Source organism: Camellia sinensis, chromosome 4, assembly GCF_055761805.1.
Source record: "Camellia sinensis isolate YWXY chromosome 4, ASM5576180v1, whole genome shotgun sequence".
Lineage (NCBI taxonomy): Eukaryota > Viridiplantae > Streptophyta > Magnoliopsida > Ericales > Theaceae > Camellia > Camellia sinensis.
In genome coordinates, this window is record NC_138964.1 from 138,967,029 (window position 1) to 138,989,804 (window position 22,776).

At 37.4% G+C, this 22,776-nt stretch overlaps 1 long non-coding RNA gene across 1 annotated transcript; it reads left to right on the forward strand.

The window, feature by feature from the left end:
• Nucleotides 1-701: 701 nt before the first annotated feature.
• Nucleotides 702-3,301, forward strand: LOC114316239 (uncharacterized). Its single transcript, XR_014365733.1, has 3 exons — nt 702-891; nt 2,563-2,743; nt 2,833-3,301. It is a non-coding gene; the product is annotated as an uncharacterized LOC114316239 (long non-coding RNA).
• The last annotated feature ends 19,475 nt before the right edge of the window (nt 3,302-22,776 follow it).

Sequence of the window (22,776 nt, forward strand, 5' to 3'; positions counted from 1 at the left end):
TTTATTTATAAAAATAAGAGAAACTAACAAATTTATCACTTGATAAATTTATTAATATGATTTAATGGGTAATAAGACCCAAAAGTAAAACTTATTGATAATTTACCATATTTTCTCTAAACTTCAAAAGAGTTTACTAGCATTTCCCTTTTTCATTTTTGTCCAATTCCCTTTTAATTGAAAATTTAACACAAAGTAATAAATTTTAACCTATTAAGTTTTTAACTTAATTGATTTTCATTGCATACATTAAATTTTAAATATTGAATGGAATTATTAATCTTAGTTATAAATTTTATTAATGAAGAAGCACTACAAAAAGGGTGACATGAAAAAATTTCTTACATATTCGAGTAAGGAAAAATATATTCTATACTTGTACCTGACCTACCGATATAATAATAAAACAAATAATATTGCAATTTTAATTTTATCCACCCATATATGTCTAGATGAATGTAGTATGTATACAGTGTATTATTATTGAGTTTTTATTATACTATATATAAATATATAACTTCTTATTTATTATAGATATTGCTTCTTAATTTTTGGAAATTCTATTTCCACACACCAATTTATTTTTGTGTACATTTTTTTCTCAATTCACACATTAAGTAATTTGATTTTTGGGTGATTCTACTTACACCACTCTTTTACCTCCTTACACCCTCCATCTCATTACACCACTTAAAAAAAAATTGAATTCTCATTACACCTAATATAGTACCAAAACAAACCCTATGATAAAAAACTCTTCAAAACCCATCTCTTTACACCCATACCTTTGGAGGGAAAAGAGAACAACGCAGGGAAGAAGAGTAGACAACACCGGCGTGGAGGCGTTCGGACGGCGTGGACAATTGAACTCACTCTTCTCATTTGCCAAAGGTAAGTGAGAAAACTCTTCTTTCTCTCTCTATATTGATAGACATAGATATGTGTATCTATCTATATATCTATATCATCTATGTCATCATTTTTTGCGAATAGACAAAGAATAGCACATTCCCAACATAGCTTTGGTGGTTTAGATCTTGGAATTTAATTGGGTTTGTGATTTTTGGTGCTAGTTTTGAATGTTGAAGTTCAGATTTTGGTTCTATGTTTTATCAGATTTTTGGTCCTCTGTTTTGCCCACTGTCTCTTTCTTTTTCTTTTTCTTTTTGTTTTGTTGAGAGTGATAGTTAAGTGGAAAGGGTTAGGGTTCTATGGGTAAAGAGCTTCCATAGAAGGTTATCAATAGTTGTGGAAAAAAATTGAATTTCTGAGTTAGAGTTTTGTGGGTTAGTCAAGTGAGCACCATTTCTAGGTTAGTCCAGTGAGCACCATCTCTACAAAACATTCCATCATCACATTAAAAATGAATCATGTATAATAAAAATGTTACATTAACTAAGTTCAAGATTACCATTTTTTTTTAATACTTCTCTTAATTTATGTTCAAAATTATAATCAGAATCTCTCATAGATGTCTCCTTGTTTCATAGATTTGGGTTACCCCAAACTTTTTAGTAAGTAACTTATATAAGATAATGAGCTGAGTTTTTGAAGTGGGAATGTTCTAGTGACAAGCTAAGCCAATGCCTAGTACCAGTTTTTCTTCTTCAGGACGATCTCACACTAAAGCTAGCCTAATTGACAACCCTATAGTATGTACAATGCACCAATCTCAGCCACATTGCACTTCCCTATAGCACCACTCCAAACCATACACCAATAGTGGAATCCTTGAACATCTATCCACCTATTACCACAAGCTGACCATCATGACTCCCACAAATCAATAATTAGTTCACCAACTCATCAACACTACCATCAAACTCACTAGTCACCGCTGCCATTATTAATCCATTCTAAATCATATTAATCCACCTTCCAACCATATTCTCATCCCCCACTAACACAACCACCAAGGTTGCCACACCCTGTTTTTTTTTACTTTTTTCCTAGTTTACTTTCTAATTTCTCTTCCTAAACTTCTTTGTATTCTTGAAACACATTCTCTCTCGACTCTTCACCTTCCTTCTCTATTTCTTCTGCTAAATATCTTCACTTTCTCTACAATATCTTTCTAATGTCAAACCTCTTTAAACCTCTATACTTTTACCAAACTGGAATATCACTTGGCTCCTTCAAAATCACCAGAATATTCACCAACACCTATTTGTGAACGTCAATTTGTTCTGCCGATACAGAGGAGGCTTCTTCAGAATTATCAAATCATTCATGGTGATAATTCTTTTTTATTTTTTTGATAAATATTTTCATGGTGATAATTCTGAATCAAGCAATACCTCGAAGCTACTGAACCTAATGCTTCACCAGAAGGCCCAGAACACTTATGGTGGTGGTGGCAGCTTCGATTGGCAGAGGAAGTTAAGGGAGGATTTGACAGAGGGTCTTGCTCAATGAAGTCACTGACCAAAAAAGTATATATTTTTACTCTACAGAGTTGCAAGGACCCTTGTAAAAACAAGAGAATCATTCTTGATTAGCTAGTATATGCGAAGGCACCATCACGACATACTATTTATCTAGTTATTGATGTTTTCATTTCAGTAAGCAACATATAAATGCTCGTTGTGTGCCTGTACAGCAGCGGCCATCTGAATGTGTACGAGGATACCGTGAGTGGTATGCTCGTGTTTCGCATCGGGTTGTTCAAAATTCTACACATCACTCTCAGTTTGATCCACGTGTTCAACGTCCCGAGAATGATCTTACTATGGATCCTGAGTGGGTAAGCAAATTGTGAATTAACTTTTTTCACTTTTAAGTGGTTCATCATAAATCAAACACTAAGTACAATTTTTATCAATTTTTTTGCAGTGTAATGATGCTGCTTTCAATGTTGGTGCTGCAGTCCATAGGCTCGGTCGTGATGAGTGTGTCTTGTACCCTGACATGCTGTATGAAACCATTGGTCATATGCTGCAAGTTCTTGATGGACAAAGTTTAGGATCTACTTCGACACGTACAGAGCATCAAGTCTACTATCGTAAACATCGTAGGATGGACCGTACATGAGGATTGAGATCTACTTTTTGTTTGATGACATAATTTTGCATAATGTCTAGCTCGTATACATTTTGGGATATAGTTTTGTGCTAACCGTACATGATATTTGGGATGTAGTTTTTTTTTTTATGGCATAGTTTTTGTGAAAGCCTAGCTCGTACAAAATTTGGGATCTAGTTTTTTTTATGACATAGTTTTTGTGAATGCCTAGGCCGTACAGAATTTGGGATATACTTTTCCCTAATGGCATAGTTTTTGTAGATCTTTTGTAAACTGGATGCTTGGTTGGACAAGTAATGAATTGTCATACTTTTGTAAGAATTTTAAACAGTTTCACATCTATTTTGTATTCAATATTTATGTCAATGGAAACTTATTTTGGTGAACATATGGATTTGTTATTGTTCGTAATGCATTGTAATGGTATTAAAGTGTTTTGGAGGGATATGGTACCATTTGCTGGAAGTAACATTGTTTTTTTTAGTGTCATGGGCCAGTTCAGCGTCATACTGCTAAACAACTTGAATTATTCTAGTGTTCAGTTGCCGAAAACAATAGATCCCTCCAGCATTTAGTTGCTATATATTTCCAGAGCCACTTTATCCAAAATAATGTTTTTTTTATTTGTGCTGGGGCTGTTCGGTAATAAGATGCTAGTGAATTTTAATTAATCCATTATTGTGTTACCAGACAAAATAGTTTTTTCTAGCATTATGTTGCCATACAATTGGAAATTTTCAATTTGCTTCATAACAAAGACAGTGGAGCCTACTGTGAAGTGTCTGTTCAGTCACACAATAATAGACAAATTACATTTGTCCGGTGTTATGTTGCTGGAAAAAATATATTTGTCTAGCGTTCTGTTGCTATACATTTACAGAGCCACTTTGTTAAAAATAATAATTTGGGGCTGTTCAGTAATAGAATGCTAGACTTATATTTTTTTTCGGCACTATGATGTCGGACTATGTTATTTTGTTTAATTTCGAAATACCGAACAAAAGTCGCACACCAACCCAGAAAATCGAAACAAAAACCTACCAAACTAATAAAAAAAACTCACCATTTCACTTTTTTGATGATTTTTCACTACCGTTTCTTCATCCATTGCTTTTTTTGATGATCAAAACATTATGATTATCAGTTTTTCAAAAGAGATGTGTAAGAAAAAAGAAAAGTTGAGAAAGGAAAAAGAGAAGTTGGAATTGAAAGGTCAGGGGGTGTAAGGAGATAATCAAATACATTTAATTTTAGTGTTTTGTCCCTTTAAGTAATTTTACATATGGATAAAATTGGAAGAAAAAAACAATCTTATAGGGAGAGTGTACGGAGATAAAAGAGTGGTGTAAGTAGAATTACCCTTGATTTTTACTTCTTTATCTCAGTCCACATACTTGACATTCCAAATATACCCTCATCTTTTCTGTGTACATCCTCTCCTTTTATCTTTTCTCATTCCAAAAACCTTAACCCTAAAGAGTGCCATGACTTGCCAACGCACCTGTAACATGCAAGTGTTTGGACTGGTAGTCTTGCAAAGAGCTCCATCACGATTTTCATAGGCAAACTCATAGAGGCTGATATCCATCCAAGCTTGAAATATTTCTGCATTTCTTATAAGAAGAAAGAGAGAGAACATGCCAGGATAAGATTCTACTTTTTCCGTGTAATACATGACATTATAGTACTGTATTTTTCTTATTTAAATCTATTACCTATCTATCTATTTATATTTATATCCATACCTTAAAACTAAATTACTTGAATTTCTAATTTCTAACAATAAATAAATACCACACAATTTATATATATATATATATATCACTAAGCAGACCTTACCTTCGTTATCTCGAACTTTATGTACTAAGCATACATTATCTCTAACGTTCCACAATTAGTATTGAGAAGTCTACAAATTTTGCACATAAATTGAATACTTTGAGTCAATATTATTGAGGCAAAGGATTAGGTTTTCCAGTATAATCCGATTGCTCTAGCCAATTAATAGAGAAAGAAAAAGACATAGAGAGATTCGATAAGGAAATGCTGTGTATGGTTGAGATTTGGGCATGGGAGGTGATGGCCGGCGGTGGAGTGACTGGTGAGATGGTGGTGGGTGATATGGTAATTTTGTTAAAAGATAAAATTGTGATTCTAAAAAAATTCATGAAATGCGTGGAATAAGAAAACTTGGTGGGTGGAAATAGAATTTCCCTAATTTTTTAGTTTCAATATTATTGTAGAATTTTTAATTTTGTGTAGCAAATTGGGTAGGGTTAGAGTGGGGATTACATTTGCGAGTTTAGGGTCGAGGGCAGAGAAGGGTTTTTGCAGAGCAGGAGCTAGCTTGGGATAGAGGGCCCAACCCATACCTTACAAGTTGCCATTCTTAATGTTGTGTGTGGTTGGAGGATTTGAGGAAGAATTTGGAAAGAGAAATGAAAAAGATAGGTGAAATGTGAATAAAATATATGTACATTTTACCTAATTTCATACATCTTTTTCCTTTTTTTTTTCCTTTCCAAATCTTTCTCTAAATCGCCCAACTAAACACAACGTAAAGAGGCAGCCAAAAAGAAAAGGCTACACAATTCTCTAGAAAAAGAATGAGTTAGACAACAAGGAAGAACAAAAACCCTATGGCCATGAGGGAGTAGGCCGAAGAGTACAAACACACAAATAAAACAAACAAGCAATCCCAAACCAAACAGAAACATTCTCATTATTTAGGCATATAATAAAGAATTCAAGAAACTATACAACGAACAAAGAGCCATAAGCCCCAAACTCCTACTCGTTATTTTATTATAGAGCTTTTAAGGCACGACTTCTTTGGCTTAATTGAAAGATGTGCTGTTTTTTTTGCCACTCACATGCTTTAGATTTTGAATTTTCCTTTGTTATTGGCACTAGTAAAAGCCAGATACAAAAAACAATCTCACATCAAAAAAACTACATATAAATTAAATGAAATCAAATAAACAAGTGAAAACGATACACCTTTTGAAAACACATTGTTGGAATTTACCAACCGTCATCCGGAAGGTAGTCACAGATGGCCAAAAGGTCGCTAGAAGTCACCGTCAACTCGTGAGGAAAGAAAATAGAGTAAAACTATTTTGAAAACAACTGAAACCCTTTTTTTTCTTTTTTTAAATTTTAATTTTTAAAAATCAATTTCACTTTTTAAAAAATGAAAACAGTAAATTAAATATGTTTTTGTTTTTAATTTAAAAAAGAAAAAACAAGAATAGAAGGAAATAGAAAAGAACTACTAAAGTAGATAGTATAGCTTGATTTAACTATAAAATAACGTTACAATTACCATTATTTTTTATATCATATTTTGTTTATTATTTTATGTAAAACATTCACGGTTATTAATATAATGGGAACAAAAATAATTGGCCCATATGGAAGAAGAGAATAAAGAATCCAAGTTCATCCAAATGTGCCAACTTTGCTTAAAAACAGCTTGATTAAAGCAACATATCCCTAAAACTCAAACCATCCAAAGAGGTTTAGGTGAACATACAGTGGCAAATACTGTGTACCAAAGCAAAAACTGGGGGCTTTTCCCAAATTAAGCCAAATTAGCAACTTAATTCCTAAACTAGGCCTAGTTTGAAAGAAATTCCCAAACTAGGCTAAAACGTGATTGTGAACCACGCTTTCAACGTTTTTGTGGCTATCGCACGGAAATTTTGTGAAATCGTAAAAGCGTGTTTCCAAACTACGCTTTTAATTAAGAAAGCGTGATTTGTAACCACGCTTTTAATTAAATTTTTATTTTCTGAAAGCGTGGTTGTGAACCACGCTTTTAACTGAAAATTATTTTTTTCTGAAAACGTGGTTGTAAACCACGCTTTTACTATTCACCATAGAAAGCGTGGATGATAACCACGCTTTTAACCAAAATCTGTTTTAAAAACTTATATAAAAACTCCCCCAGCCCTGTCATTTGCCAAACCCGTTTTCTTTAAAACGGCTTTTCCAATGTCGTTTTTGATGAATAAAAAAATATAAAAATTTTATTTCGTAAAAAACAATTTTTTAGTAATTTTTTCCCCAATTTATATTATCCAACATAAATATAAATTGCCACAAAATAATGTAATTCAGAAAACGGGTTTAGTAAAACCGTTTTCTAATACAGCTTTCCTAAAGCCGTTTTTATGTAAATTTATTATTTTTTTTTTCTGTTGTCTTTGTTCTGGTGTAATTCAGAAAACGGGTTTTCTAAAACCGTTTTCAAATACGGCTTTCCTAAAGCTGTTTTAATGTAAAAAAAAAAATTAATGTAATTCAGAAAACGGGTTTACTAAAACCGTTTTCTAATACGGCTTTCCTAAAGCCGTTTTCATGTAATTTTTTTTTTCTGTTGTCTTTGTTTTGGTGATAATGTAATTCAGAATTTTTTTTTGACTTTACTAAAGCCGTTCTCATGTTAATTTTTTTTTTCTTTTGTCTTTGTTTTGGGTTAGAAGGTGTAATTCAAAAAAAAAATGGCTTTATTAAAGCTGTTTTCATGTAAAATTTTTTTGTTTTTTGTTTTGTCTTTGTTTTGGGTTAGAAGGTGATAATGTAATTCAAAAAAAAATTTTGGCTTTACTAAAGCCGTTTTCAGGTAATTTTTTCTTTTTTCCTTCTTGTCTTTGTTTTAGGTTAGAAGGTGTAATTCATAAATTTTTTCATTTAATTTTTTTTTCTTTTGTCTTTATTTTGGGTTAGAAGGTGATAATGTAATTCAAAAAACTGGTTTAGTAAAACCGTTTTCATTAATTTTTTTTTTCTTTTTCTTTCGTCTTTGTTTTGGGTTAGAAGGTGATATACATGCTCTACAGTCCGAAGCACACCCACACACTCTGCAGTTCGACGAACAACGACGAAGGGTGAAACGCGAAGAGCACCGTTGAGGAGGCCAAGAAGACGAAGGCCACCACGAGAGCTGCAGTAAGAAGGAAGAAGAGAAAAACCTCAAATTTTGATGATGTATTTTTTACATACGAATGGTACTTTTTCCGTTTTTTGCTATGTAATGTAACTTATATGTAATTTGGTGTCTGATTACGAACAGGAACTTATGTAATGTTAATATTGGGTTGGAGTTGATGTTATTGTGATTCAATTGGTTTCGCTTATTTCATAAGACTGATGTTGTGCAATGAATGAATGAATGAAAAGGTTATTTGTTTTATTCAATTGGTAGTGTATTTTTTGTAAGAATGAGAACATTATTTGTTATATTGAATGAATAATGGTTACATTTTTGGGTTGTCACGATTGAGAAGATGAACAAGTTAAGAGAATGTGTATTTCTCCTAAAATAAATTTTGTCAACATTTTTGTAATAAAACTTAATACATAATACGAAATCACTAATTTACTAAATACTCATACGGGCATGAAAACAACATAACTGAAGTTGCAAATGTAACAGTTTTCAGTTACATAGGTAGTACAGACATAAGTCTCCCACAAAAATACATTTTGGACACCATGAACTGAACACACAATACATACATCCTGAACACTCTGAACTGAACACACAATACATAAACATAACAGTTACATAGACAACTATTAGGCAGACAATCTGACAAACTCATTACGGAAACACTTAGTCTAACACACACATTACATATTAATGCATGAACTAATATTGCTGAAGTATAGATATAAACACCTAATTCGCGCTTAAATCGGCAATCTCAGAGTCTAAATAATCCGAAAGCTCAGGGTCAGAGACAAGTTCAGGATCCTCTATGATACCCTTGATAGCCGCAACATTTGGTTCTGTTCTTCTGGGCATCCTTCTTAACTATGTATAGTTGCATATCGCGGGCTAACCTACGGCGCATTTGAGAAATCTCACGTTGTAGTTTTTCACATAGTCGATCAACATTATCAGGATCTTCCTTTTAGATCTCAACAGAACGTGCTTTTGGCACCTTAAGTTGATTTTCCCGACTTAAGGTTTCCAGTTGTACCCGCTCTATAAATAGTGCGGGCCACTTGAGACGAGCAGTGTCAAATAAACCATATCCTGTTTGATTGTCAGATGGCTCCATACATGAACCTCCTTGAACTCGATAATACTTGGGCATCAAAAAATGTCGCTTCCCAAACCTATCACGATAACCACAAGCATAATCTAAAACAGGTATTGTTGTTTTGCCTTCAGCATTGCCACGTCCCCTTCCCCCTCCTCGTCGTGAACTGTCACCCCTTTGCAAGTTTCTACCACCTCTGCGATTCGCACTCCCTTCCATGAATCGTGTAGCCATGCTAATTTTTTTAAACAAATGAATAATAATTTCCTAGGGCGAAATGAGTTGTAAGGTTGTGTCTTCTCCTTTAGTCGTTTATATAATTGGTTATGAACGGCTTTAGAAAGACACTGAAGGAAAAACCATAGAAAATAAATGCCTGTGATTACAATCCCACATATACGAACAAGGTATGAGTTGTCAGTACAATGAAAAAACATAGAAAAGCAAATGTTGTGTACCAAGTCATGTGACTTGACAATCCATCTACATATATTAACAAAATAAGGGCATGCTCACTGTAAGGTAAATTAATGAATTCACTGTTGCCATGTGACTTTCTGAATTGACAATCCCACATATATCAATAAGAGATGAGTTGTCACTGTAATCAGAAAACAGAGAAAAGCAATGCCTGTGCACCAAGTCACATGACTTAGCAATCCATCTGCATATACCGACAAAATAAGGACATACTGACTGTAAAGTAAATCAGTGAATTCACTGTTGCCATGTGACTTTCTGAATTGACAATCCCACATATATCAATAAGAGATGAGTTGTCAATATAATAAAAAAATCAAGAAAACCAAAGTCTGTGCACCAAGTCACATGACTTGACAATCCATCTGCATATACCGACAAGTCTCTCCACGATTTGACTACTCAATGTGTGAAAAAAGGAAACTTATGTAGGCAATGTTATGTTTCACTTAGCTATGCATCATTCGTTGTTACGACCAACTATTTGTATTTCATTGAAAAGTATGACTATTTGAATTTTTTTTGTCATTTGGAATTATTTTAAAATCAACTTTTGAATATTCAATTTGTAATATTTTTGAAAACATTTACAACATCACTCGTAATAAATTTGCAAATCTCACGCGCAACCACTTAACCCAATAGTATTGGAAGACTAGTGTATGAAAATATTGTTGGAATGAAAATGTATATATTAAAATAATTTTTATAAATTTTCAATCTAAAACTTACTTGGTTTTCGAATTTCCAAGAACAATTTCTTGGAAATTTATTAATCCCCCAACTGGACCAATCACTTGGCTTTCAGCTTGTTTGTCCTGCGCCCAAGTTTAGTTTTCTGTCAACCCCCCATTCCTTACCAAAGTCATCATTTTGACTGGACTACCAAGAATTGAAAGGCGACTCTTGCTTCTTTCCTGATGGAAATTGAAATTCTTTACGTACAGGATCACTATTTGAGGAGCCCCAGTTAAGGGAAGCTTTTGATTGAGCTACCTGTTCTGTTTTCTGTGTTGTTGAATGTGGTAGTTCGTTTGTATGAACTTTATTAGTCCCCCAACTGGACCAACCACTTGTTTTTGGGTAATGTTTGTCCAGACCCCAAGTTTAGTTTTCTGTCAACCCCCCATTCCTTACCAGAGTCATCATTTTCACTGGACTTCCAGGAATTGGAAGGTGACTCTTTCTTCTTTCCGGATGGAGATTGAAATTCATTACGTAGAGGTCACTATTTGAGGAGCCCTTGTTGAGAGAAAATTTTGACTGAGTGTAGACGTTCCCGAACGTCCTGGGAGGGAAATCCCGTTTTGTTCATTTGGCGCTCACTACAATTCGGACTCAAATGTCACAGTTCTTAATCTGATCTCGCAAAGTGCAATGCAAGATTGATAAATCACCAAAGAGTCCAAGTCCGGAAAATCGTTTTGAAAAACAGATTTTTAAAAAGAAGTGCCAAACATGGACTGCTTTGCCAGATACAGAGTCGCTACCTAAATATTTTTTTATGGGGGAATTTAGGAAACCCTGACTCGTTTGCCTAAGGCCACATGTCCGTCATCACCAAAGTTTTCTCGGCTCGGGAACTTGGGTACGATTGGGGAAGGTCAGCTATGAGCACCCCCGCTCGCCCGATCAAAGATCGGCCACTACTAAACATGATATCTTGTTTTTTTGAAAACACATGCGTTCTTATTCCGGTTAATTAGCTAATCTTTACTACGTGATGCGCACAGCAAAATAAGTATAGACTAGATTGCCTAATTTGGAACAAAGCATCGCATATCCGTTTGTTTGGAAATGGTTTGAAGTTTGCTACTCGCAAGTAGGCTTAAAACACGGATTTCAATGAATTATCCCAATTCAAGCAATCCAACCTTCACCCACAGGCATTCAGGCAGTTATATCACATAAGCAAATAGCCTCATGGTAAGCATTATGTCATGGCAGTCACTCACACACATGCAAGGATGCTAAAACATAAAAGCTTACCTAGTACTCCGAGCCAAAACAAAAGATAGTTAGTAATCAAATGTATGATCCTAGCTCATGTTAAGATGGCTAATTCAACGCATGCAAAATGCAACTAGAAATAGGCTCGGCTATTCTAAGATGGCATATAAAATGCGACAGATAGCATGTATTCAACTTTGGAGTGGAAAATACAATGCAGTTAGTATGATGCGCCGAGCCCGATGCATGCAATACAGATGAATGATGCAAACATGCGAGCATAAGGATGCTAATTGAAATATGCCCTAGTACTAACCATCAAAAACAGGTAAGTAAAAGGGAGAAAGAAGTGGAGGTTGGAAGACATGCATCACACACACACACGCTTATTACATAATTCGCCCTCTCTCGGAGAGACCAAAAGAATAATACAAATTAATTAACTAACAAGCTAATTAAATATTACACAACCACTTAACTAATTAAACAAAATTAATTAAGTTAAGAAAGCAATAAAACAGCCTCGGGAAGAGGGTCAAATGCACACATGCTCAGCATCGCTCGAAAATCCATCGCCATGCCACAGTTGCCTCTGTTTGTACTGCCTTGCACCTCTGGAAATTATACAAGTTTCCAGAACACTTCTGATCCACCTCATGGATGCTATGAGAGGCCATCGGCCAAGAGGGGTGGCCATTGGCCACCGAAAACTGGTCATCGACTATTTGTGAAGCCATCGGCTAAGTATGGTTGGTCGGTCGGCACTGAAAGAAGTCGACCGGCCATTTCTTCCTGCAAAACCCTATTTTGACAGCAGCAGAGGACAGACAGTGCATAGCTGTAACAACCCTCATACTGTTTACCGATTAATGACTGATTAACTACTAATTACTGTTAACCGAGACTGGTTATGACTGATAGTTGAACTGATTAAAGTACTGAACTGACTGACCGAAATTGAAACTGAATTAAACGAATACATCTGTTTGAATTGCATTTTATCTGTTGACTGTTTGTTGATCTGTTTATGTTTTATGTTTAAATTGTTAATTGAAGGCCTTATCGGCGGCCGAACCCAAAATGGATTGTTGTCCCATAATCAGTAGAATTTATGTGACTTTATAGTATATCTATCTGAAAACTGATTAGGTATGATTAAAATAGTTTAAAATAAGCTAATTAAAGAGTTAGGCTTAATTACCTTTTTGCCATCCTAGTGGGTCACTTACTTAATGCTTTGAGGGCTCATTCTTATGCATTACAACACATGCTCAGCCATTTCTCTTGGGTGTATTGCCGACTAGAGAGAGAGAGATTAGGGAGTGGGAGTGTCTTCATCTCTTTTGCTTGAAATTGGAGGAATTGAAGTGTAGATTGCTTAATTGAACCTCTAGACTTGCATTCAAGGAACCTAGGTAAGGATTTCATCCTCCCATTCTTGTGTTTGAACTAATTCTTGCATGGTCCATGATAAATTGTAGAGCTAAGCCATGAATTAGTTCTAGCATGTTGAAATAGAGCATAATTCATGCATGCATGTTAGTATTGTTGCGTTTTGAGGTTGATTACATGGACATTGGTACATGCATGCTCATATTGTTGTTATAGACCATGTTTGCATCTGGTTTTGAAAAGAAATGAGCTCATTTGAACAAGTTTTGGAGCTTTAATTTGGTGTAAAACTCATGCATGACACGTTTGGATGTTGTTCTTGAAGAATGGTTGGAAATTGGGTTTGAATTAAACACCCTTGGGCTTTGATTTCCTAAATTGAGTTTTGAAATATGTTATTCTATGTGTTTAAAAGAGTTTTCCAGGAAATTGGCCCAAGAGGATCGAATTTTATGCATCTAAGCTTGGTTTTGGACCTGGAGCTCGAATCTGGGATTTCCAGATTCCAGTCGTCCGCTCGAGCGGGGAGAGTGCCGCTCGAGCGGGAAAATCGAGCTTCCAGCATCTTGCACTGTAGAACAGTACGCTCGAGCGGAGTATTGGGCGCTCGAGCGGAGGACTGGATGACACGCTCGAGCGAGCTTCGAGCGAGGATTTCCCCTATCCAGTACTTTTTGGTCCGCTCGAGCGGTATAAGGGACGCTCGAGCGGGGACCTTTGTTTGCCTGTACGCTCGAGCGGGGAAACATGCGCTCGAGCGGGACCCTGTTTCACTGAAATTTCTGAAAATGTTTTCTAAGTGCATCTTTGCATCCTCATTTCATTCTGGGCATTCTTAGGCCTAGTTTAAGGCATCTTAATGAGGATATAGATGTAAAACACACCAAGGCAAATTAGGGATTAAGTTATGATATTTCCCAACTGTGTAGCTTAGTGTGCTCAACCTGTGAACTGTGTAGGGTTGGCGACTGGGGAGGCACGCTCTAGCATACTGTAGCCCAGAACTCTGTGAGTAACAACTGTGTAAAGATATGTTCAAAATGATTATTTTCTGAACAATTGAACTGTACTGCTTTCTGAACTGTTACTGTTAATTGAATGAATGTATGTCCTCTATTCTGAACTGTATTGTGGCATCCTTAGCAACTACTGTTACTGACTGTTACTGTTACAGAGATCTCTGTCGGTTTCCTCGAGGAACCACTACTGTTTACTGATTGATGGCCATCATTACTGTTCGGTCTTTTAAGACCTACTGTTACTGTTATGCTAATGGATGTACCACATATGACTGTTTACTGTACTGAACAACTGAAATACTGATTCAATTGAACTGTTTTCATTACCGTAAGGACATTCATTCTAAACCTCTTTACGCATTATGTTATTCACTGGGCTGTAGCTCACTGCTCATATATATATGTAGGTGTGCAGGCACCAGAGCGCAGCTAGGAGCGTGGGGTTAGACTCCAGTTTTGGTCAAGCCAGCCTTTGTGCCTCACTGCGAGGTTCCGAGTTGCCATGCTATGGCTTTGGGGTGTTTTGTTTGTTTTCCCCCGTTTGTCTCCATACTGTTTGGATTACTGTATAGACTGTCAGTTACTAACTGTACTGTTATCAAGGGATTAGGTCCCTGTACTGTGTGACTGTAAATTTTGTATAGACTGTACTGTTTGTGTATGTATGAATGCATGAAAATCTTTTTGGCATACAGACTGTTACAGCTCATTGGACATTGTTTAATTACTGTATTGGCTTCCGCCAGGCCCTGTACTCTGTTTTACTGTATTACTGTTAAGCAGGCCTTCGGTAATCTCGGATTACTGGCCGGTTACGGTGCTAAACCCATAGGGCCGGGTTTGGGTCGTGACAATAGCAATGCATTTTCAAGGCAATGTTTGCATGACCACCCTCTCTATCATGTTTAAGACTCAAGGGAGTGTGGTTCTCGGCTCTCGAGCCACCAATCACGCATTTCGATGCATGATGGCCAAAGATGCCAAGTCTGCAAATCAATGTGAAATAAATGCACAAAATGAATGAATGCTACACACTCTATCATGTTGGATCAAGAGTGTCGGCGACTGAGGATTGAGATACGTTTCGTCACGAACGTACCTCGATCCTCATGTTTGGTTTGACGCCCCAAACCAAACACAATGCAATGTATGTAAGCAATATGGCTCAAATATGCAACATGGCTCAAGTATGCACATGAAGCTAAGGGAACCAAACATGCCAAATGGGATGCAACCTAAACATGCAAATGTGCAATGTGTCAAACATGCAAAATGCAATGTAACGAACATGGAACAAGGCCAAATATGCAACAACATGCAAGGCAACATGCAACAACATGCTAGAATGGTCTTAAACCGAAGCGGACAACTCTCAAGTAGGCCCAAAACAGTGGCCAAAATGATGCAACAAAGGCATAAAAACACACACACAAGCGTGCATGCATAAGGGCCTAAACATGGAGCATAAGCCATCAACTCTTCAAGGCATGAAAGGGATGGAAAATGCAAGCATGGAACATGGACTGAAATATGGTCTCCAATGATGCTAAATCATGAGAACAAGCCAAGTAAAGCATGCTAGTGACCCACACACCCAAGGCTAGTAAGCTAGAATGCAAGATGGCTATACAAATCATGGAAAACATGATCAAAACAACCAAAACCAGACCTCAAGCATGGCAAAACAGTGCTAAAACCCTCTTGGAACCAAATCAAAATCATGCTAAAATGACATGTTACAACATGATGCGTGTCAGGCCAAATGATGGGATTTCAAGACAAGTGTATGATGCATGTTAGAGACCATTGAACCAACTCAAAACAGAGGTATAATATGTCAAACTAACAACAAATACCTACTGAAAAGATGCTAAGACCAACTAAGCATGCATGCTACCCTTATGAGCCAAAAACACAAGCATATGAGACACAAAGGGAGAGGGGTGTCCCTCCCCTATACAAGACCTCAAAGCTCAACTGATAAGGCTCAAAAAGAGGCCAAACAAGGCCTAAGAGGGGGTGGATGACCTCCAACACCAAAATGACCTTAAACAAAAATGTTAAGCAAGTAAATACAAAAAATTTTCAGTTTATAGCTAAGCTCGAAACAACATGCAAGATAGGCTAAAAGCTTGTACAAAAAAAAAGATAATAAAAGGGTAAGTGGCTCACCCTTGAAGACCTCTTTCGAGAACACCAAAACCAGCTCAAAAGCTCCTCAAACAACTCCCTAACACTTCAACAACTCAAAGATGGTGTGCTACAAGGTGTTCTAGTGTAAGAGAATGAACAAAAACTCACTTTAGGGCGCTCTAACACGCACAAATGTAGAGAGAGATGGAGATATAGAGAGAGAGTGATATATATGCTATATCTCAGATTGATCAACCCCTAGAAAGGGAGGAGAGGCTCCCTTTTTATAGGAAAAAGCAATGCAAAGCTTCCAAGGGAAGTTAACTCAAGGAGCAAATCCCTCCATACATGTGTATGGAGGGTAGAGTCTGTGCTCACCAGCTAGCACAACTGGCATCCACTCAGCCTGTAGAACACGCAGGAAGGCCACCGACCAGTCAATTTGTCGGCCGGCAACTTTTTCTGGTCGACTGACTACTTATTTGGTCGGCCGACTATTTTTGCTGGCCGATCAGCTATTTTGGTGGCCGGTAGGTGGCTGCCAAGGTCAAAACGTGGTCGGTAGGTGTCCAGATTGAAGCCCCAGAAGTTAGCTTTCCAATGGTGCCAACCTTGCATCAAAATTCCTCCTGTAAAAAACGTTATGCCCGTTTCGGTGAAGCCGCGCAGTTTCGATCCAACCGGATTGATCCCCTACTTCAACCAACCATATCTCCCCCACCCGGACTTGGCTTTAGGAGATTCTTGAGTGCCAAATGAAGCCTCGGAAGTAAGATTTCCAACGGTGGTGGCCTCATAGCTAAAATCCAAGTATGCAAATGAATAAGCCCGATTCAACGAGGGCTGCTCGACTCTCTCTTACCCGGATTCATGCCGAACTTCTCCTAAACTAGTTTTCTTCTCTCCTTTCCTCTTTTCTTCAACTCCAAAACCCTAACAATGTGTTTTGAAAGATTTTTCAAAGATTTCATCTCTCTTTCATTCATCTCCACTTTGTCCTTGCTCGATTTACCGAAAAGTGTAACATTTAACGAAATGCGAGCGTCGGAACATCATAGGAACTTTATTTTCAACACATTTTGAAAGAGAGGGTTTTAAGATCTAAAATCTTTTGATCAAGATTGTTTTGGTCCAAGAGGGGTATGAAGTTAGGATTTGACTCTCTCATTGCCGAAGAAATTGAACCTTTGCCCTGCACACCTTTTTTCCACCAAGTAAACCATCAGTAACACCCAAGTCTTAAGGGCGGTCAAAAATAGGGTGTCTACACTGAGCTACCTGTTCTGTGAGAACCCGAATATAAAAATTAAGTACATAATTAAATAATAATAATATTACAATCTCAAATATTTTGGTGGTCAATCCTAAAGTGCAAATTAAATATTTGGAAAGTCTTTTAATTAATTTTTAAACCTAAAATAAATTTATGGTGGAAATCTCTAATTTAGAGATAAGATTTTAATAATAACAAAATAAATAAATAAATAAAAACAAAAGGATAAGAGAGTCAGATTTTTTAAAGTGTGTGGGTAACCCTAAACTCTCATATTATTCAACTAGCAGCCATGAAGACAAGATAGGAGTAGCTTTTGATGAAAATTGAACAACTAGTTTGGTGCTTTAATAACTCCATCTCCAAGGTTGAAACCAATATTCTGTGAATATAGTTATTTTGTATTAATTAATCAGTAATGCAGTGAGTTGTCACATCGCCACATTAAGCTATTTTTTCATGCTTACTTTTTTAATACAGTAAGTAGTCACTTCGAATTGACGATTTCAGTACAAATTGGTGTTTTCAAAAAATTATAAATTAAATCATAAAATGAAACAGCGGCTTTAATTTTCTTTGTTTTAAAGTAATATTGTTCATAAACAACTATGAAACAGAGTACAAGTATGGTGCAACTATGAAACACAACCGTCCAACTCACTTCGACCTACAAAACTATCATTGATTTTTTCACCAAAACAATGTTTAAAACAAAAGAAAACAAAATAATAAAATGGTCACCTGATATGTAAACAAGATTGGCACTGCAGCCTATATTTTATCTTATTTTCACTTAATGAACTTCATAGTCATCCCCTTTTTCTCCTCTTTGCATTTTCTGCTTCTTTTTATATTCGGTAAATTACACTTCACTCCTTCAATCCTTTATATAATGTAACTTAGATGAATTCTGAAATGTGAGGAAAAAAGTCACAAAGTATATAATTTACAAAGTCAGAAAGTCACATGCATCACTGCATCACTGCACAAAGTCACATGGATCACTGCATCATTGCACAAAGTCACATGCATCACATGCATCGCTGCACAAAGTCTCATAGCATCTGAAGAAAAAACAAAGCATACAAATTATTACGTCTGTTCAAGTCACTGCACTGCATCACTGAGAAATATTAGACGTATCACTGCGCTGAGCTACAATTTATTATCGTACCATACCTACTGTGCCCATGTGAATTCTGCAATTCATAATGGGAGGAGGGGGTTTCAGAACAAAATAACAAAACAATTAGACCCTTTGTGTTTAAAAAGCCACCCTATGCAGCTCCAAATAGATTCATAAACGTTGAAGATAAAATATTATAGAGTTAGAATGTATTGAAGATTAATTTGTAGTAGAGTTAGAATGAATGGGTTTTTCGATGTACAGAACTTGAAAGTGTTACAAATAAAACCTACCCTAGTATGCAGACAAGAACAACACCAACTTAGGGACGTTTCAAATAGGGCTACAAATGAGCCAAACTTTTCATGAACAAGCTCGACTGAGCTTGTTAAGGGCTCAGCTCGATTCGTCAAGCTCGACTCTTTTTTTTATTTAAACAATATAAATAACATTAAAAAAAATTATCGAGCCGAACCGAGCCGAACTTGAGTTTCATTAATATTAATGAGCTCTCATTATGTGTTCAAAATTGGGAAATTTAGCTATAAACCCCTTTGACCTTCCTTTCATTGTTATAAGGGCTAAGAAAAAAATTATACTTTCCAAACCCTCTCATAATTATAAAGTCTTGCATAAAGGACAAAATTTATTATTTAAATATTTTATTAGACTATTATACCCTCAACTAAATTTTCTCACCTTCTCCACCCACTCTCTCCCCACCTTCTCTTTCTCTCTCCTCCCTCTTTCCCTTCTGACTTTGTTCTCCGCCGACGTGCTCCTCCTCATTACCGTCGGAAACTTCCAGATTCTTATCCGGCGATGATAGCAACGACGGCTATGATGATTCCCTTCCAGATCTGAAGCTCTGTTTCTCGACAATTTTGGTGATGTGCTCCTCCTCCTTCTCGTTGCCTCGATCTGTCATCCGGTGCCGGAATCGAAGGAGATCGTCTACGACGAGAAACATATCATCTCTGAATTGATCGCTGTTACTCTGAAGAGCAATGAATTGATCGCTAAAACGGCATGTTTAGTGGAGTTGTTTGGTTATACATATTTTTTTAAATACAGATTTGAGTTTTGAATATATGTATGTATATATATATTTGTGTGTATGAGTGTTGTTGAACACATGTATTCTTTTCTTTGAGATTTGTGATTGTTGATCGAGTTTTAGAAGTTTTTCTTCTCAATTAGATATGTTGATTTGTTGATTAATTTGTTTTGTTTTTGTTTGTTTGTTTTTTGATTTATTTTCGTTGTTTTTTATCTAATTTCATTTGACAGAACCAGATTGCTCTGTTTTTTGTTTCAGATAATGAGAGTAAAATTTTACTCTTGTTCTATTGCAGAGTAAAATTTTACTTTTGTGCAGAGTAACATTTTACTTTTAGCTTCAGAGTCTCACAGTTTACTCGTTTTTCAGAGTAAAATTTTACTTTTATACAGAGTAAAATTTTACTTTTAGTTTCAGAGTCTCACAGCTTACTCGTTTTTCAGAGTAAAATTTTACTTTTATACAAAGTAAAATTTTACTTTTGTGTAGAGTCTAACATTTTACTAGTTTTTCAGAGTAAAATTTTACTTTTATACAGATTAAAATTTTACTTTTAGTTTCAGAGTGTAACATTTTACTCTTATTCAGAGTAAAATTTGACTTAATAGGAGAGCTGATAGATATGAGAGTAATATAGTAAAAGAAACAAGTTTTAAAATATTAGGAGGTGTTAAAAGTACTTATATAATTCTTGTCTTTTGAAAGACAAATTAGATAGTGAGGGGGCTATCACCAAATCTCCCTATTTTATTTTTATCATAATCTTTCATTTGTGGGACAAAGCTTCCAATTAATGAACTGTTCTCTTCAACAACAAAAAATACCGCTATGTACCTATGAATTCATCTCATTTATCCCCAAAAAAAAAATGAACCTATGAATGCATCTCAGTTTGTCCATTTAAGTTGAAAATTCTTTCTTGTAGCTAACATTCTCATTTGCAGCAGGATAAAGGTAGGCCATTGCCAAAATTTGGCGATTGGGACATGAACAACCCTGCCTCTGCCGAAGGATTTACAGTCATATTCAATAAATCCAGAGATGAAAAGAGGACTACTGGCACTTCTGGGCCAGTTGTGTCACCACGAAGAAACAATAATTCATACAAAAAAAAAAATGAGACCTATCAACCAAGGGTATGACATATTGTAGTTGTGGCCTGGTAAAATTTTAGTGGCCATCAATCTCTTCAGCTGCCTTACTTTCTCATCAAGTAAAACAGTTCAAAGGTTAATATATGTATTTTTTAATTATAAATGCAGAAGAGGTGGTTTTGTTGTGGGTGAACCCACAATGCCTCCAGAGGATTTGGAACAGTGCAATTTGCTTTAGGGAGAGAGTTGGTGGGGGAAGTCCCTGTGGGGGGCAGTATCTTTGCACCTGGCAAACTGATGGAGCAAAGAATGGCTGGTGATCTATGAAGCACGGATACTCCGAAATAAGTCACGTATGCGTATCGGATACGTATCGAATACGGATACGCACCCGATACGCGAGGATACGTATCAGATACGGGAAATGAAGTATCCGAATTTTTTTTTAATTTTTGAGTTTCGGATACGTGAGGATACGGTCTGGATACGGAATGGATACGGTATGGATACGGCGGGGCAAAAAAATAATTTAAAAAACTTAAAATGGGGTGAAATTGTAAAATATGAAAATAAAGATGAAATAAAACACAAAAAATTGAAAAATAATAAACCAAACTCTGTCTTACCTAGGAATTCGACGCAGCCGCAAAGGAGGAGGAGAAGCAGCTCGCCGATCGTCTCGAACAGCAGCTCGCCGATCGTCGATCTCATCTCGATCAAGTTCGTCCCTCTCTCTCTCCCTTTCGCTCCCTTTGTCTGTCACGAACTCTCTCTCTCTCCCTTTCGCTCCCTTTGTCTGTCTGGACTCTGGACTTGGATGTTCTTTTTTTTTTTTTTTTATTTTTTATATGTAGACTCTACAAATCACGTAAAAAAAAATGTGTTTGGTAACGTTTACGTTTTCAGTTTATATTTACAAAAATTTTATAAACTGGTTTTTGTTTATTTTTAGAAAAACATAAACTACAAACGTGTTTGGTAATTGAAAAAATGTTTTAAAAATTTTAAAAATATAAAAAATAGTGAGAAATGGCAAGTGGTAGCAAGTGGCGCCGGAAGACGGTGGTGGAAAGTGGTGATGGTGGGTGGCGGGTAGCTGGTGGTGACAGGTGGGTGGTGATGGTGGGTGGCGGGTAGTTGGTGGTGACAGGTGGGTGGTGGTGGTGGGTGGGTGGGGACGGTGACGGGTGGTGGGTGGTAGCGAGTGGGTGGTGGTGGTGGTGGTGGTGGCGGTGGGGGTGGCGGTGGCGGTGGCTAGTAGTGGCAGGTGGGTGGCAGGTGGCGGGTGGTGGTGGGTGGTGACGGGTGGTAGTGGTAGGTGGATGGGTAACGGTGGCGGGTGGTAGCGAGTGGGTGGTGGTGGTGGTGGTGGTGGCAGGTTGTGGCGGGTGGGTGGTGGGTGGCGGCGGGTGGGTGGGTGGGTGGGTGGGTGACAGTGGCGAGTGGTGGGTGGTGGTGGTGGTGGGTGGTGGTGGCAAATGGGTGGCAGATGACGGGTGGTGGTGGGTAGTGGCGGGTAGGTAGCGGTGGTGGGTGGGTGGGTGACGGTGGTCGGTGGTAGGTGGTAGCGAGTAGGTAGTGGTGGTGGGTGGTAGGTAGCGGGTGGGTAGTGGGTGATGGTGGTGACGGGTGGGTGGGTGAGGGTGACGGTGACGGTGACGAGTGGTAAGTGATAGCGAGTGGGTGGTGGTGGTGGTGGTAGTGGTGGTGGTGGATGGTGGGTGGTGGTGGCGGGTGGGTGGTAGGTGGCTAGTGGTGGTGGGTGGTAGGTGGCTAGTGGTGGTGGGTGGCTGGTGGTGGCAGGTGGTGGATGGTGGTGACAGGTGGGTGATGAGTGGTGGTGGCAAGTAGGTGACGGGTGGTGGTGGCGGGCGATGGATGGTAGTGGCGGGTGGATGGCAAGTAGGTGGTGGTGGTGGTGGTGGTGGTGGCGAGGGATGGGTGGTGGTGGCGAGTGGGTTGCAGATGGGTGGTGGTGGCGGGTGGGGGTGGTAGGTGGGTGGTGAGTGGTGGTGGTGGGTAGTGGTGGCGGAAGACGGTGGTGAAAAATGGTGGCGGGTGGTGGCTAGTGTTGGGTGATAAAAAAAAAAACTGAAAACTCAAAATGGAAACACATTTTTTGTGTTTTCATTTTTTGGCCAAATTTATAAACTGAGACCACTGATTTATAAATCA